The sequence below is a fragment of the Erinaceus europaeus genome, chromosome 9, assembly GCF_950295315.1.
Source record: "Erinaceus europaeus chromosome 9, mEriEur2.1, whole genome shotgun sequence".
In the NCBI taxonomy this organism is placed as follows: Eukaryota; Metazoa; Chordata; class Mammalia; order Eulipotyphla; family Erinaceidae; genus Erinaceus; species Erinaceus europaeus.
The window spans coordinates 122300024-122318541 of NC_080170.1; the positions used below are offsets into that span (position 1 = coordinate 122300024).

General features: G+C 44.6%; 1 long non-coding RNA gene across 1 annotated transcript; it reads left to right on the forward strand.

The window, feature by feature from the left end:
* Positions 1–5210: 5210 nt before the first annotated feature.
* Positions 5211–15735, forward strand: LOC132540268 (uncharacterized). Its single transcript, XR_009551474.1, has 3 exons — positions 5211–5320; positions 6377–6808; positions 15505–15735. It is a non-coding gene; the product is annotated as an uncharacterized LOC132540268 (long non-coding RNA).
* The last annotated feature ends 2783 nt before the right edge of the window (positions 15736–18518 follow it).

Here is an 18518-nt window from a genome sequence, read left to right on the forward strand (position 1 = left end):
AATAAGTGAGCTCTACTGAACACATTCTGCAGAGGGAAAAAATATCATCACTTGCAGACAATGTCTTGGGACCCCCAGACTCAATCTCTATTCTGCCATATGCCAGAACTGACCAGTTCTCTGATCTATCTCATTAAAAAAAAATAAGTAAGTGGGCCTAGTGTAATAGCTGCTCTGCCTCGTGTGCAAACAGGTTCAAGCCTGACCCCCACTGCCCTGGAGGAAGTCATGATGCTGCGTCTCTTTCACTCCCTCCCTTTCCAAAAAGTAAAATGAATAAATTAAAATAAATGGAAAAAATAAGTAAGTGATTCTTAAAATTAAAAAAAAAAAGAATGGTTTTTGGTAAAGTTTCTTTCATTAAGTCTTTCCTAAATGCGTTAGGAACCAATGAAGCAGGATGTGTCTTTGTTTTCTTCCCCCTGGGTTCAGCCTTTCAGAGCTCATGGAGCAGAGCAATTCTGAGAATATTGTGGGAGTCCTAGACATGCTGCAAGGTAGGGCGCGGGGATCTAGTTAGAGCGACAGGCACAACCTGTGTCAGAGTCAGTCGTGCCCCCCCCCCTCCTACCCCAAGCACAGACCTCATTCATAACCAGCTCTGTAACCTTTCATTCATAGAAGCTTCTTACTTTTCAAAAGGTAGAACCTTCTAATCGTCACTTGTCATTAGAGAGACTAAAAGTTAAAGTTGCAGTAAGCGGTTCTTCACTGACATTCTGTCACTCACAGTAGAGATGCTGTGTTTTCATGTGGTCACGAAATGGTCAGACCAGTCAACAAAGAGGTCAGGAGGGCTCGCCTTCTCCGTTAGGGTTTATGATTGAGAACCCTCGGCATTATTTAGACAGAGCATGGGTTTCTGGAAATGGGTACACCATGAGGCCGTGGGGAGCACAGGATAGGACCATGCTACTGAATATAGAAAATCAGGGGCTGGACAGGGGCACACCTGGTTAAGTGCACATGTTACAGTGCACAAGGATCCAGATTGAAGCCCCCGGTCTCCACCTGCAATGGGAAAGCTTCACAAGAGATAAAGCAGGGCTGCAGGTGTCTCTCTTTCTCTCCCCCTCTGGACCCTTTCCATCTCAGTTTCTCTCTGCCCTATCAAATGAAATGAATAAAGTTTAAAATAGTGTATAGAAAAAAGAAAAGTACCAAAATGTTTAAAATGCCAGGATAATCTGTGGTTTATATACACCCCAAACAAAAGCCCCTAATAATTTGATTTTTTTTCCTGTAGTTGAGGATTATGACTTCAGCACAGTTTCTTTTTTCTTTTCTTTTCTCTTATTTTTTTCTTTATTTTTTTAGCAGTTATTTTATTTCAAAGTCTTGTTGAGGTAATATTGGTTTAGAAGTTGTGTTTCAGGCTAGAGTGTTGTAAATTTTTTAGTATTGATTTAATACTGATTTATACAAAATTATAAGATAACAGGAGTATAATTCCACACCATTCCCACCACCAGAGTTCCATGTCCCTATCTCCCCTTTCTCTGTCTCCCCCTACGCTGTCCTATCTAATAAAAAAATAATTATAGGGAAAAAAAACAGCAATAAATGGCCACCAGAAATGAAAAGCAGTGGATTCATGGGCTGGGACTGAACCCAGGTGATAACCCTGGTGGCAATAAAAAAAAAAAAAGTAGGGGTGGAGAAAATCTGAAACCACTTATATGCAAGTTGGAAGGATGTAGATATATATCCTTTTACATTTTGCCCAAGAGTTATGTTGAATGTGACAGCACCAGGAATCCACTGCTCCTGTTGGCTATTTTTCCATTTTATTGAACAGGAGAGAAGTTGAGAGGGAAGGGAGAGATAGAGAGGGAGAGAGAAGGACAGACACCTGCAGACTTGCTTCACCACTCATGAAGCATCATTTCCTTTGCAGGTGGAGAGCTGGGGGTTTGAAGCCAGGTCCTTGTTTGGGAACCTTGTGCTTAGTAATGTGTGTGCACCACCACCCATGCCCCTAGGTTAGGTTCTCTGCATGTGTGTCTGTTGAGATTAACATCAACAAGAGAGAACAAAAGACACACAACTGAATCCCATTTCCAGACTCTTATTCTGAGACGGCACTTCCTACCTGACCAGCCACACCAATATTTGGTGGTTTAAGACAGCTCTTGTTTATCTAGTGCCTCCACCATTAATTTAAGTGCCATTTTTGCTTCTTTGGGTCTAGGATCTGGACTGAGCATCCTGTGCTGGGCCCCTCTATTTTGCGTGGGCTCAGGCGTGCATCTACACTCAGCTGGGACTTGGCTGTTTAGGGAGACATCTGACCTCTGCTTCATGTGGTTGCTGGTCCTCTCAGCTTTATTCACAGGACATCTGGGCAGGGTTCCAGAAAGGAAACAGCAAGTCTGAGACTCTCGAGCTGCCGTGCTAGCCTCAGAAATGTCACATCATCACTCCTGCTGCATGTATTGACTAAAAAGCCAGTCACGGGGGAGACCAAGCTCAAGGAGGGGCTACAGATTCTGATTCCAACCCTTGCTAGGAATGTTGCAATGCCACATTACAGTAAGGGATTACGGGGAAAGTAAAGGCTTGTGGTCATATGTACAACCTATTTTCTTTCCTTTTTTTTTTTTTATTTATTGGATAGAGGCAGAGCAAAATTGAGGGAGGAATACAGAGGGAGGCAGACAAAGAGAGACACCTGCAACTTTACTTCACCACTCATGAAGCTGTCCTTGTGCAGGTAGGGACCAGGGGCTTAGACCTGGGTCCCGGTGGGTGGTTAGTGGGTGCGCTTACCCAGGTGAGCTACCTAAACTGGCCCCTTGTCTATTGGTGCACTAGACTCTGTATGGATTGACACTTGCTGGGACTCCTCCTTAGGGAGTGTTATGTATAAGAGCTTAACAAGTTTCTAGGTGAGTTTTTCAAAGCAGTGATCAAAAATTCCCCAAACAAAAGTGATGTTCCTGCCAGCCCTTGAAAGATTCAGCAGCACAAAGTTTTGTGATTTACTTCTTTTCGTTGTGGAATCAGCCCATCCTCTGAAGCGACCCCTCTAGGCCCTCCATTCTGTCTTTATAATTAATTTAGATACGACTCCATGACTTTAGTCTTCAAACCAGAAGCAATTCTAAACCTACCAAAAGGGGTAGGCTATTTAGATGTTTATTCATTTTAATGATAGAGAAAGAGGGAGAGACAGACAGACAAAGACCAAAGACTTGCTCAACTCCGGTATATAGTGGTACTGGGGATTGAACCTGGGACCCCTGAGCCTCGTGCATTCAAGTCTAGTGTGCTCTCTTCATAGTCTCCGAAGTTTAGTCAGTAGACAATTTATTCAAGCAAAACAGAAACAGAATTCTGTTATCTATCTGACATCCTCCTGCGTGATGTTGCCTCAGAAGAGAAAAAAATTCTAAGAAGTGACCTCACAGATGAACCACCCTAGAATGTTAGTCTAAATCCCAAAGGAGCAGAATGACTACCCTACAATGATTCTCAGTCTTTACTTCCAAAGAAACCGAGCAGGAAAGGGGTAGGAGAGGTAGCATAAGGGTTATGCTAAGAGACTTTCCTGCCTGAGCCCCGAATGCCTCAGCTTCAATCCCCCACACCACCATAAGCCAGGGCTGAGCAGTGCTCTGAAAAAATAAGATAAAGAAGAGAAACAGAAGAAAAGTAAGGAGAAAAATGCCCCCCCTAGGAAAAAAAAAAAAGACTGAGTTTGAAAGTCAAGTTTAGAATAAGTGTTAGGGCATCTGATCTTTACACAGAATCTCCCAGGCAGCTGTTAGATAAACCAGGTGGTGACTAGACATGGGATGATGCGTCAATCTCCTGTCATAAGTCTCCTCATGCAACAAACACCTGTGAGCTAGTGTCTCTCCTTTGAAAATCGGCATGTTCAAAACACACACACACACACACACACACACACACACACAACAGGGCTGGGTAGTAGCACACCCAGTTCAGCACATACTCACAGGGACCCAGGTTCAAGCTTCCAGTCCCCACCTGCAGGGGGAAAGCTTCGTGAGCAGTGAAGTAGGGCTGCAGGTGTCTAATTCTCTCCCTCTCTATCTCCTGCTTCCCTCTCAGTTTCTCCCTGTCACTGTCCAACCGATAATAAAATAAAGATGTAAAAAGATGGTAACGTTAAAAAAAAAAAAGCAAAATATGATTTTCTAAACCCCAAGACGTTTTTTTTTTCTTGTACAGAGGAAAATAAACCCCAATCCTCATGCATGTGTGAAACCACTGAGTCGCTTCTCTGGACCAGTTTCTGTGTTTTCAGAGCAGGAGAGATACCACAGCACTCTTCTATGAGCCATGGGGCTTTCTTGGTGTTGTTCATGGTTTTCCCGTGTGGATTCAGGGACGGAAACAAAGGCTTCAGCGTAACAACACATGCGCTCTCCCTGCAGAGGCGAGCCCCAGAGATCGGGCTCTCTACTTCTATCCTCAAAGCTTGGAGCTCCTTCTTTCATTTTCCTTCCAGGAAGGAATAAAGACTGTCATTTTTTTTTTTTTTACTTCTTCATCAAGATTGAAGGCCACAGAATCAGAAGCAAGGTAGTGGAACACCTGGTTGAGTGCACATGTTACAATGTGCAAGAACCCAGGTTCGAGCCCCTGGTCCCCACCTGCAGGGGGAAAGTTTTGCAAGTGGTGAAGCAGGGCTGCAGGTGTCTCTCTGTCTCTCTCTACCAAACCCATCCCTCTTGATTTCTGTCTGTCTCTATCCAATAAATAAATAAAAATTAAAAAACATGTTTACATAGCGATGTCTTCTCTGAATCACTGCTGGATTTACCAATGTTTGTCTGGCTATGTAACCAATGTGTTCAAGGAGGGAAAGAAATCCCTCAGAAAGTCTAAATGTCATTACTCTTCCAAGCACCCTGGATGAACTGTTATAATTAGAACTATGCTGTTTTCTTTGTTTTTCTTTTCAATACTGTGATCTGGTAATGCCTGGGGCCATTCGGCTTCTAATCAATTATTAATCTGGGAGTTAATAATTCATGTTAATTGGTGCTATAAGCCACTTTTCTCTGGAAATTTTGAACAAAGGTCATAACTCCTTAACAGCAAAGGTGAAACCTTTTCAAAGTTTTTTTTTTCTTTTTTCGTTTTTTTTCCCACACTCTATCATGGACATATTAAGATAGGAAAGGCAAAATTTAACCAGAGCTGAGAAAGCAAGATAATTTCAAGGGTAAAGTTCTGGACCTCAGTGCTATTCTGAGGAGCGGCGCAGACTGACGGTCACTTGGGGTGGAAAGAAGGGCTCCACGGAATTCAGAGGCCTCCCGCTCCCTGGAGAATCTCCCCAGGAAAGGTAACCTCTACTCAGGTTTGTGAATTTTTGACCAGAGGCAGATAATCACTGCCAGAAGTGTTGACTCATGGCTGATCAAAAATGATTTTTTTTTCCCTAGAAAATACAACAAGGCATTACTCAGCATGGTGGGGGGGGGGGCTCATCTTCTAAATGGAAAGACTCAGCTTTCCACATGGAAGGTATTCAGTTTCACTGGGGGCTCTGTCCCCGTTTGATTCTATGATTTGTAGTGGATGTATGAATGATTTCTCATTCATTTTTTTCTTTTTTTTTTTCTGTCCAGCAAGGGGAAAAAAATCGAGGCAATTCCTGATTGCAGATTATAAGAGAGAAGAAATTAGAGGCTTCTTATCGCTATAAAGTTCCCTTAGGACTCAACTCATTGATTCAATCCTTGGGTCCACAAAGCACCCACTAGTGGTCCAGATAGTCTGCGAGTTATAAGGAATCTTTTAGCCTCGATAATTATTTGAAAGCTTCATGTCAAGTCACAGGCTGCTGTAGTGAGAGCACATTCTCCCATTCGGGGAAAGATAATTACTCTTGGTGCCTTTTTTTAATTTTTTCTTCTCCTTTCAGTTTTGATTAAATGATAGATGTCAAATATGCAGAGTATGATGTCTAGAGACAGAACAAAATGTAAATGGAAATCACCAGCTTAAAGAGTCTAGGGGCCAGAAGTCAGCCCCCTCCCCCAGCTCTTGCTGTTCTAAATGAAGCTTTGAGTAGCATATGTTTTTCATTGTGACCCTTTCCAGCCATTTACATATTAGGGAAAGGTGTATTTAGAAACACTCCTATTTTTAGGAGTCCTTGAAACTTGCCCTTTGAAAATGTTTTTGTTTCTCGCACATGTGTGTGTGTTAAGTTGAAACAAAACAAAAAGTGGGGGGAGAAAAAGAAAAGGAAAAAAAATAAGTATGAAAAAGGACTGATTCTTCTAGCCTCATGTAGCACAATCAGAAAGCCATCATCCAGCTGGGAATTGAAAAAAAAATGGATTTGTGCCTGGCTTTTCCAACTATTTCCTTCCAAATGACTGTTTCTCTACAGAACTGAATTAATGCAAAGAGACAGGTTGTTCCAGTGCCAGAAGTGAACAAGCAGAAAAGGATGGAGGTTCTGTTTTCAGAAGAGAAGCTCAACCAAATAATACCCACTCTGTTCCCTCTGCTGTCTTCTGGGATGATTCAGAAGGACGCACCCTACGTCCACTGCTGTCCACCTAGAGCGTTTGCCCCTGCTGACCTCTTGACCACCACCAGACTTCTATTATTTGCAGTCAGTAACAAAGATTCACCCTTGTGTCAATAAACAGCAAGGGGAATCTTTGTCACTTAGTGTAATTAATAGCTGGATCTCCACTGAGAAGACAGCAGGCCTGCCCAATGCCTGGACCCTTCGGTGGACTTGGGAAAGCCTCCAATCATCCTGGCTGCCTGGGAACAATGGAAACTCCAGCATGCAAACAGTGCTGGGAAGATGGTAAGCAAGGTGCTCTCCTTGAGCAATCTGTCTGTCTTGTCCCCAAGTCCTACAAAAGTGTCATTCTATGGAACTTTCTGGCAGACCCTGTTGATTCAGATAAACACACAATTTCTCCCTTCCTGTGCCTCTGCTTTGATGTTCATCCTAGAATGTAAAACTGAACATGAGAGAGATGATGTTTGGCCGCTCTCTACCGTAGACTGAATGGGTTGTTTGATTTGCTCAATACTCCTTTTTTGGAAAACTACAATACACCCTGTTTCAAAATGGGGAGCCTGAGGGCTGCTGCCTGAGGAGGCCAGAGCTTGCTGAGGAATCACAGAAAGGAGAGTTAGATCTAGGGTCAAGTCCAAGTTCTCGGCTCACTCCAGGCCTTCACTTTCACTTTCTGGACTCCACTGATTATTACTCTGGGAATTCCATTTCTTTCTTTTGCTCCTCCTCCTCCTTTTTTTCTTTCTTTTATTATTTTTTTTTTCTGATTTTTTTAAAATTATTTATAAAAAAGAAACACTGACAAAACTATAGGATATGAGGGGTACAACTCTGTTGCTGAGAAGTTATTCTGATGCAGTCTCCGCCCCCAGGTTTTTCTATGCCCCGCTAAATCCTAGAGTGCCCCCTTTCAACCAATCCTGGCCCTACACGTCAACCCTGGTTGTCGCCCAATAAAAAGTCCCCTCACCCCTCCCCTCTCTCTCTCTGGGCTCTCGGCTCTCCCTCTCTGAGGTCTCGCTCCCTGCTCTCCCCCCGTGGTCGGCCATTGCTGGCTGGCTCCACGTGGTCTGAACCAAACCTCCCCCCCATCCTATAATAAAGATTTGTGTACCCCTTTGCTCTGGACGTCCACTCTCTTCTCCGCAGTGAAGCCCGACACCAGGCCACCGCAACAACATCTGGCGCCCATCGTGTTCCGTACCCACACCACACCCGGCCTGAGGTCTCGTCTCCGAAACCACCCAGACACAGGTAAGTGGCATCCACCCACTTCTGTGGCCCCGCGTTTCCCTCCACCATGGGAAATTTCTTGTTTTATGAGGAGGTGTCCCAGTCATTATCTCTTGACCTGGGACAGATTCCCGCTGTCATAAAAGGTTTAATTTTTGCTACCCCTTGGATTTTTTTTAACTGTGGTCACCACTTTCAAGATATGTAAAACGTGGTATGCCATAAGGATAAGTGACCTTGAGGCTGAGGTACGAGAGTTAAATCACATGTGCTTAAGACTTAGACATCCTAAGCGATCAGCAGCTAGACCCAAGAATTCCGTTCCCACAGACACGCACACGTGTTCGGACGCTCCTCCTCTGACCCCGCCCCCTTCCGCCCCGGTTTCAGCTCCGCCTGCAGCTTCTGCGTTCCTGAACCCCGCCCCTGACCCTGCCATTCCGGTTTCAGCTCCGCCTGCAGCTTCAGTTTTCCTGACCCCGCCCCTGGCCCCTGCTGCAGCGGTTTCAGCTCCGCCTGAGGCTTCCTCGTCCCTGACCCCGCCCCCTGCTGATACGTCACCATTAAGGGACCTAGTGGCTGAGATACGAGAGCTGAAGGATATTTTTTCAGCATTTAAGGATTTTAAACCATGTGCAGTCCACCCCGGGAGCTCCGTCCCCGTAGATATGCGTTTAGTCGCCCCTGCAGCCACTACAGCAGTTTCTACTGAACTTTCCACTTCTGTAGCTCCCTCTCCCGTGCCATCAAACCAAATCCACACATTCCCGTTAAACTTGGCCCCTTCTAAACAAAACCCTCAGCCGTGGCAGCCATATTCCTCTAAAGATCTTGGAACGCTCAGACAAGCAGTCAGGGAGGACGGGATGCACTCTCCATGGACCAAGTCCGTCTTGAGAAGCTTTTACCAGCATTTAAATACACCACAAGACTGGAAAGAACTGGCTCGTGCTGCACTCCCAGACCCACTCTATCTTCAGTGGCAGGCATGTTTCCGCGATGAGTGCTCTAGGCAATCGCAGGAAAATAGTAACAAACAGGTAGAATGGAATTTTGATGCTTTGTTTGGAGCAGGAGCTTATGAATCTGGAGCTCAGCAGGCAGAAGCCAGGTTTCCAACCGGTTATTTTGAACAGGTACACATCTGTGCAACACAAGCATGGGAAAGGGTGACCACACCTGATGTAGATCCATCAGCTCCCATTAACTCTTTTCACCAAGGCTCTGATGAGTCATTGGCGAGCTTCATCTCAAGGGTGAAGAGAAGCTTAGAGAGAAAGGTTTATAATCCTGACGTCCGCAAACTACTCCTGCGCTCTATTGTCTGGGAAGGCATGACACCACAATTCCGTCAGGTATGCCTTAATCTTAAACACCTACACCCAGATAATTGGATTCTAGTGACACAGGAACTTACATCAGGCAATTATGGGGCACCCACTACGACGCAGGTCTATGCAGTTGCCCCACGTAAGCAAAACGGGGCCTGCTTTCAGTGTAGTCGCCAAGGACATTGGCGTAACCAATGTCCTGATAAGTTGCGACCACGCCTCCAGTCAGGGAAACCACGCCTCCAGCCAGAGCAACCCCGCTTTCAGTCAGGGAGCCAGAGACCACGTACTGTTTGTCCAAAATGTCGTAAGGGGTTTCATTGGAAGAGAGACTGTTGGTCCCAATTTCATAAAGATGGTTCGCCCCTGAATGGTACAAATTCGGGGCCTGAGATTTTGTGGACCACTCCTGTTTTAGAACAAGGTCACCCTTCTATGACAGTAAAGACTGGCAATATTCCTTTTAAATTTTTGATTGACACGAGGGCAGCAAAGACGATTTTAAGGCAAGAAGAGGTTCCCCAAGATTGGGAACTCATCCCTGGACCCAGTTTACATGGAATAGGAGGGACGACGAGAGCATTTTGCACACGAGACTCGCTTATGTGGGAAGACCCAGAAGGTTCTACCAGACACTTCCGCCCTTTGGTAGCTAATATTAGCACCAACTTACTGGGCAGGGATCTTCTGGAATGTCTTAATGTTAGGATATCCACAGACACCTCTGCAGAGCGTAAAACTCATTCCCGCGATACCAGGCCTATTCAGCACCCCCAATACTAAATGCCACTGTTCGTAGCCAAACACCCCGCTTAAGCTGGTTTTCTAATGAGTCTGTCTGGGTGGAACAGTGGCCTTTACCTAGGGATAAGCTAAAAATTTTAAAAGAGCTCGTCCAAGAGCAGTTGTCCTTGGGACACATTCGTCATTCTCGAAGCCCATGGAATACTCCTGTCTTTGTGATTAAAAAGCGCTCAGGAAAATGGCGCCTCCTTCAAGGTCTCTGTGCAGTAAATAAAACCATGCAGGTCTGGGGCTCCCCCCAAAGGTGTTTGCCTCTTGCTTCTGCAATTCCCACAGGAATTCCAATCATAGCTATTGATATACAAGATTGTTTTTTCTCTCTCCCCTTGCATCTGCGAGATTGTAAACGTTTTGCCTTCTCTGTTCCGTCTATTAATAATGCCAGCCCTGCTGATAGATTTGAATGGGTGGTGCTGCCCCAGGGTATGGCCAATAGTCCTACAATTTGTCAGGAGGCTGTTAAATCTGCCCTTGTCCCATATATTCATAAGGGCCTTAATATTTTTCATTATACAGATGGTATTTTAATATGGGGAAAATCAGATACAGATATCTATGCCTTATGTGATTTTCTCATTCCTGCATTAAAGAAAAGCGGCCTTAATGTAGCCCCTGAGAAGATACAGCTAATCCCTCCAATATCCTTCCTAGGTTCAGAGATTTCTCTAACGCAAATTCGTCCCTTAAAACCTAATGTTACCTTCCCTTCTAACCTTACTCTTGCTTCTTTACAAAGTTTTCTAGGAAATTTAAATTGGCTTAGGCAGTATCTCTATCTGCCCACAAGCTGCCTCCAACCACTGTTTGACCTGTTGAAAGGAAACAAACAGCCCTCTTCAAAACGTAAGTTAACTCCTGAGGCCTCCTTGGCACTGGAAAGGGTTAACCAGGCCCTCCAGGACATGCACCTTGTTCGATTCTCCCCCTCCTCTCTGGTAAACCTTCTAATCTTCAACTCCACCCCCACAGTAGTAGGGGCACTGTGGCAAGACCATGGGGTTCTCGAATGGCTTCACACACCAGTAGGAGGAGCTCCAAGACTCCTCACTGAGATAGATGCGTTAGCATTCATGGTTCACCAAGGGAGAAATAGGTCTGTGCAGGTCTTAGGGAAAGAACCGGATTTAATCATTCTGCCCTTTTCTCTCACAGATACAGAGTGGCTTATACGCCATCATTCCCGCTTTGCCATAAGCTTCGTGGGGTTTCCAGGACAAATAGATAACCATTTTCCTTCTAATAAATTGATAGCTTCTTTACCTCTTCTGCCTCTACTAGCACCTAAACTTTTCTCTCGGGATCCCATTCCCTCTGCTCCTACAATCTTTACTGATGGTGGAAAAAGGGGAGCTGCTGCCCTTATATATTACCCAGACAAACAATCTCCTAAACCTCTCTTTACTGAGCTTCCTGATAATTCCCCTCAGTACAAAGAACTTTATGCTGTTTTTCTTGCACTAAAAGCTGTACCAGAATCCTTCAACCTTTTTTCTGACAGTGTGTATACTGTTAACTTACTTCCATGGCTTGCTCGTTCGTATGTGAAAATTGATGACAACCCACTTTTCCCTCTTGATTCAAATCGCCTCTATGCTCTGTTCTCGAACCCAACCACTGTATATTCAACACCTTCATTCCCACAGCCCTCTTCCTGGTTCCCTGTCCGAAGGGAATGCCGCAGTTGACCGCCTTGCCTCCACAGGAACTTTCCCAGTCTCTGTCTCTGATCCTGCTAATTTTCACTCTCTAACCCATGTTAATCTTAAAGGCCTTCAAGCTCGATTCCCTGATGTTCCTGTATCACAGTTAAAACATATCCTCGCTACATGCTCTTCTTGTGCAAGTCTCATAAAGACACCTGCTATCCAGACCCTTGGGGTTAACCCCCGAGGTTTAAAAGCTAATGCTATTTGGCAAATTGATGTCACCCACATACCAAACTTTGGCAAACAAAAATATGTGTTTGTCTCAATTGATACCTTTTCTAAATTTATGTGGGCTACAGCTCAGACAGGAGAAAGTGCTAAAAAGCTTGTAAGCCATATGCTCTCTTGTTTTGCCATTATGGGGGTCCTATTATTTTTGAAAACAGACAATGCACCTATGTTTACAAGCAAACAATTTAAAGATTTTTGTTCCCTCTGGAATATTACTCATACCACGGGCATTCCCTACAATCCACAGGGACAAGGCATTGTCGAGAGGGCCCATCAAACTCTGAAGGCTCAACTAAATAAAGATAAAGGAGGAACATATCCCCCCAATATCCAGCTAGCAAAAGCCTTAACTACGTTAAATCTCTTTAATATTTACAATAACTCGGCCTTACCCCCTATTATTCTTCACTGGCAAACACCATCTACCCTCCCATCTATTAAGGTCAAATGGAGAGACCCACTCGATAAAGTCTGGAAAGGGCCTGACCCATTATTGACCATGGGAAGGGGTTTCGCATGCATTTTCCCTCAAAATTTCTCTAAACCTGTCTGGGTTCCTGCCCGCCATGTCCGACAATACCCGCAGGATGGCGCTGTTATTCCTGAAGAACAAGAAATACTACAAGAGGACCAGATGCAGGATACATCCCAGGACCCGTAATATGACATGGCAGAACCTGCAAAATCTGGCTTACAGAGACCTCTCTCCTACCCTTTCCCTGTATGTCTTATGTTATAACTGGCCAGTTGTTTTTGTGAGTGAGTGTGTTAAATGACAAAAAAATTTTTTTTTGCACGACCCATCTGCTTGGAGTACTCTAAAAGGTAATTGGCTTTATATAAAAATGCTGGACGCAGCCAAAGTTTCTGGAGACATCCAGAAACATTCCAAAATTTTTTTTTCTTTCTCCCTCTTTTGAATTTTATATATAGTTTTGGTATATATGTAAGTGTTTAGTCTTAAACTGTGTGACTAATGACAGATTTAAATTTGTTTTTAAATAATGTGTTTTTATAACAAAAGTTCTTTTTCCTCCAGTTTGTTATAACTAAATGTTTATGGGTATGTCTCAAGTTTGGTAACACTAACTTAACGGTCAGAAGTGTAACCCTACAGCTACACTTTTACCAGACAAGGTAAAAATTAATTGTTAAGGTAACTTACTAGTTAGGTAAAAGTCTAAATGTTCAACGTGACTATTCATTCCCAAAACTAAACTATATAAATTTTATATACAGGACACCTTTGAAGGGCCCCCAAAGGTGCCCTGTAAACTATCTTGTGGAAATTAATCCACAACAGATCTGGCATCAATCTGGCACAGTAAACGTTAAAATCATTGTCACGAATATGCATTAACTCTCTAAGCAATTTGAGTCTGTTTAAAATACATATTTTAGCTAAAATTGGTCTCAAGATCCTGCGGTAGAGGCTGCTATAGGAGGTCACATTAGATGACCTTTAAATAAAATCATAAAGAGATTCTAAACCAATTATAATCATCGAGGTATCAACTATAACAAACCTATAACTTGTTACAAGTTCAAATTAACCACGAGAAGCAGATTGTTTGTGTTTCTTTCACAGGAATCCCGGAAAAACCATCTGAACCCCTGCACACCCTGACGTCACTCACTAGATGGCACGACTACCTTGGCACACCCCCCGAAACCCTAGATGTCACTCAACGCGATCTGAAGAACCTGATACACAAACTCCAAGGACAGAACTTTCTTCATGCCTGGTTACCTTTCCTGCTTATGACCTGCTTGTTACGTGTTGGCAGTTCCAGCTAGCTATCTACAAAAGAGCAACATTCCAGCGGCTGACCTCCCTTATGCAGTGTTGCATCCCCTGCCAATTTTTCCCCTAGCCATCTTCTTCGGACTGAGACTTGTATCGGACTTTCTGACATACCCTATATACATTTTACACAATTTTGAAGCAGCTTATTTCCCTTCACGCTGCTGGTTTTTCATAGACTGATCCTGAGTAATTCATAGACTTTATAGACTGTTGCCTTGAGGACTATACAATGCCAAATAGCCCCTCTGTTTGGTGGGTCATGCCTCCCGCCTCCCCCTCATTATGTACCCTTGCCCCTTTCCCCACCCAAACAGGGAATGTTCCTTTACACACCAATCCTTCCCTTCACACCACACTGGCTTTTACTTCTCCCCTACTTGTCCCTTCCTATTTTGTTATATCATTTAGGCTTATGCCCAAAAGGTTTCTGCCCCATGATAGTCTTTTATAGACTTTGTACATCTTATGCAATTACTAGATAGAAAGATAGAAAAGATGTAGAGATATTGTGAAGAGATGGTTGAGCAGGCTGCTTAAACCTATGAGATGAGTCTCTCCAGGTAAGTCTCTCTCTCTAAAGAGGGGTTGAGCACAGGAGGACGCATAAATCTCACAAGGTTGGCAGCCATTTAAGCCTTCCCTCCTCCACAGAAAGTCCTACATCTTCCCACCTGAGCATGGCATTCCTCTAAAACATTTAAGCCTGCTCCATTCCATTTTTCTTTACTGTGTCCATTTAGATATAAAGGGATAGGAGGAGATGTTGCTGAGAAGTTATTCTGATGCAGTCTCCACCCCCAGGTTTTTCTATGCCCCGCTAAATCCTAGAGTGCCCCCTTTCAACCAATCCTGGCCCTACACGTCAACCCTGGTTGTCGCCCAATAAAAAGCCCCCTCACCCCTCCCCTCTCTCTCTCTGGGCTCTCGGCTCTCCCTCTCTGAGGTCTCGCTCCCTGCTCTCCCCCCGTGGTCAGCCATTGCTGGCTGGCTCCACGTGGTCTGAACCAAACCTCCCCCCCATCCTATAATAAAGATTTGTGTACCCCTTTGCTCTGGACGTCCGCTTTCTTCTCCGTGGTGCAGCCCGACACCAGACCACCGCAACAACACAACTCCACACAATTCCCACCCCCAGAACTCTGTATCCCACCCCCTTCCCTGATAGCTTTCCTATTCTTTATCCCTCTGGGAGTATGGAGCCAGGGCCATTATGGGGTGTAGAAGGTAGAAGGTCTGGCTTCTGAAATTGTTTCCCTGCTGAACATAATTTTTTATTTATAAAATGGAAACACCAACAAGACCATAGGATAAGAGGGGTACAATTTCAAACAATTCCCACCCCCAGAACTCCATATCCCATCCCCTCCCTTGATAACTTTCCTATTCTTTATCCCTCTGGGAGTATGGACCCAGGGTCATTATGGGGTGCAGACAGTGGAAGGTCTGGCTTCTGTAATTGCTTCCCCACTGAACATGGGCATTGGCTGGTCTGACCTACAGAGATGCAGAAGTTACATAGGCTCCTGTGCTTAATGTGGGCCTCAGATCAAATTTATGGGGTTTACAGTTAACATTATTTATACACCTTACCCACATTTGGGAGCTACTCTCTTCCCTGATCCAGCATTCTAGCCCTCTTTCCAGTTATGCCATTGCCTCCGCAGACAATAACTTGGGTCCACCTGCATATCAGATGTCAGGCTCAGGCAAAAACTAGTAAAGTTATGAGCCTTGGAATATACCTAAAATAGACCGACCAGCTTTTTCCAAAATGGAGACCCCCAAATCTTCTTCTGCAATATTCTTGCCTTTAGATTCATGATTAGTCAATAATTTGCTCTGCTTCATATCTTAATTCTCTTTCAGCCACCAGATTACATTTGCTACCATGATGCCAACGGGAGTTCCCAGGGCAGACGACCCCACCATGTGTCCTGAAGCCCCGCTTCCCTTAAGATGGCTGACTCAGTGGCTCTGGAGGTGGCACCATAAATAAAGCACTGGACACTCAAGCATGAGGTCCCACGTTCAATCCCCAGCAGCACATGTACCAGAGAGTGATGTCTTGTTCTTTCTCTCTCTCCTCCCATCTTTCTCACTAATAAATAAATACAATCTTAAAAATAAAGATGGCTGACTCATATCACATGCCCCTTGATCTTTCATTTCAGCCTCATCTTCCATGGATGCATGAGATACAAACAGTTCCCCATCACCCTCCACTTTTGCTCTGTATCTCCCTGATCTCTCTTCCCAGAGGCTAATCTCTCACTTTGTTTAGCAAGCGTGAAATAATGTCTTTAATTTTTTATTAGCTTTATTTATTAGATAGAGACAGCCAGAAATTTAGAGGGGAGGTGGAGAAAGTGACAGAGATAGAGAGACATCTGCAGCCTACTTCAAAAAAGCCTTTCCCTCTGCAAGTGGAGACTGAGGGCTCAAACTTGAGTCCTTGCACATTGTAGCATGTGCACCACCACCCAGCCCCACAAGTAATAATTTTAAGAAATGTGAGGGGTTGTTTCTTTTTTTGCCTCTAGGCTAATTGCTGGGGTTCAGTGCCTGCACCATGAATCCACTGCTCCTGGAGGCCATTATATTCCCCTTTTGTTGCCCTCGTTGTTGTGGTTATTATTGTTGTTGTTGATGTCGTTCGTTGTTGGATAGGACAGAGAGAAATGGAGAGAGGAGGGGAAGACAGAGAGGGGGATAGAAAGACAGACACCTGCAGACCTGCCTCACCGCCTGTGAAGCGACTCCCCTGCAGGTAGGGAGCCAGGGGCTCAAACCGGGATCCTTACACCGGCTGGTCCTTGCGCTTTGCACCACATGTGCTTAACCCACTGCGCTACCACCCGACCCCCAAGAAATGTGAATTTTACCTTCTTTTTCTTCTTGAGAAGAGAAAGCAGACATGCCCTCCATTTGTTCATCCCTGATCCCCAGTCTCACAAGTCTTCTAACACAACTTTAAAGCCTCCACTTCACTCAGAAAGACCTAAGAAGACACCATGAAGCACTTAATCAAATGGTTTCTAGTTAGACCTAGATACCTTCCTCACCTACTTCCTATTTCACTTCCCTCAGTCACCCCAAGGCTAACCTTGACAGACAAAGTAAGGACTGCAAAAGCTGAAAAAGGGCAAGAGACTGGCACACTTTAATGATGGCTCTTTGGCTTACTACCAGGCCACCCCTTCACCCAGGGCCGTAGTCAGGGAGTCCTGGGAATCCCACACAGACAGGATGGATCTGGGCCTCTAACAGATCCCCCTCTCAACCATCACCGGAATCCCACACAGACAGGATGGGTCTGGGCCTCTAACAGATCCCTCTCTCCACCATCACTGGTCACTTCTGTCAGGAACAGCATCATAAACCCTCTTGTGGGCCTCTACAGGACCTTACCCTCACAGTGTGGAACAGCAATGATGAGGACTGCCCTACTCTTCAAAGAGAGGCTGGGTCAGCCTACTCTGTCACTCAAGGAAGCCTGGTCCTGAAATGAGAGCAGCCTAGAATGTTCCCATATGACTATGGAATGTGAATTCAGACCTTTAAGGATGCAGAGATTACACAGGCTTTATATCTTACTGCCTTCAGCCATCAAGTTGCAGATGCTACTATGATTCTATTCTGCCATCCCTGGGCAGACGATCCCACCAATATGTCCTACAACCCCACCTCTCCAGAGCCCTGTCCCACTAGGGAAAGATAGAAATAGGCTGGGGGTATGGATCGACCTGCCAAAGTCCATATCCAGTGGAGAAGCAATTACAGAAGCCAGACCTTCCACCTTCTGCACCCCATAATGCTCCTGGATCCATGCTCCCAGAGGAATAAGGAATAGAAAAGGTTCCAATGGAGGGGGTGGGATGCAGAACTATTGTGTGGAATTGTACCCTTCTTATCCAACAGACTTGCTGATCACTCTTAAATTAAAAAAAAAAAGTTGTGGGATATATACTTCATGGACTACTACTCTGCAATCAAAAAAAGATGATATTGTGTCTTTCGGGACAAAATAGATGGAAATTGGAGGGGATTGTGTTTAGTGAAATCAGTAAAGAAATGAGACAACTACCAGATGGTTTCATTCAGATGTGGAATCTAGAGCTCTGATCCACATAAACATGAAAACAACAAACAACAACAACAAATAATAATACCAGAGGTAAGCAAACTGTTTGTAAGACTTGTGGGAACTCTGGTGGTTAGTTATCTCTGGGAGTTGGGAGAGTGAGCACACAGAACTTTGGAGGTGGCTGTGGTGTGGAACTATAGAGTGTAATCTCACAATCGTGTAACCTACTGTTAATCACAAATTTAAAAGAAAACAAAAAGAAATGGCAAAAAACAGAGTAAAATGTACTTAGCTACCTTCTATTGCAACAGATCCAAGGACTCTAAAAGGGGGGAGGGGGAGGAAACCGAGCAAGGGGCGGGTGTGGGCCCAGAGTCCTAAGGTGCAGAAAAAAAACAAGTTGGTGGGGGCTGTGGCGTGCTGACATCTATCACAGGGAGATGTGAACGTGCACACCTGTGACAACAAAAGCCTTGTAAATCAACACTTCCCTACTAACATGTATATGTATCTCTTCTCAGAAGCAACTCCAGAAGCCAGAACTCCCTTCTTCTGCACCCCTTAAAGAACGTGGGTCCACTCCATCAGCAGGATAAGGAACAGAAAAAGTCTCCAACGGAGGCGAGGGGACACTCAACTCCGATGGCGGGAACTGTTTTCTTATAATTTTGTTAGCCATTATTAAATGACTATTAAACAGTCCCTCACGTATTTCCTTGTGTCTTAGTCATGAACTATTAGACAATTCTACGTAAGACTTTCTCTCCCCCCGCCTCACGGGTGGATGGGCCAAGAA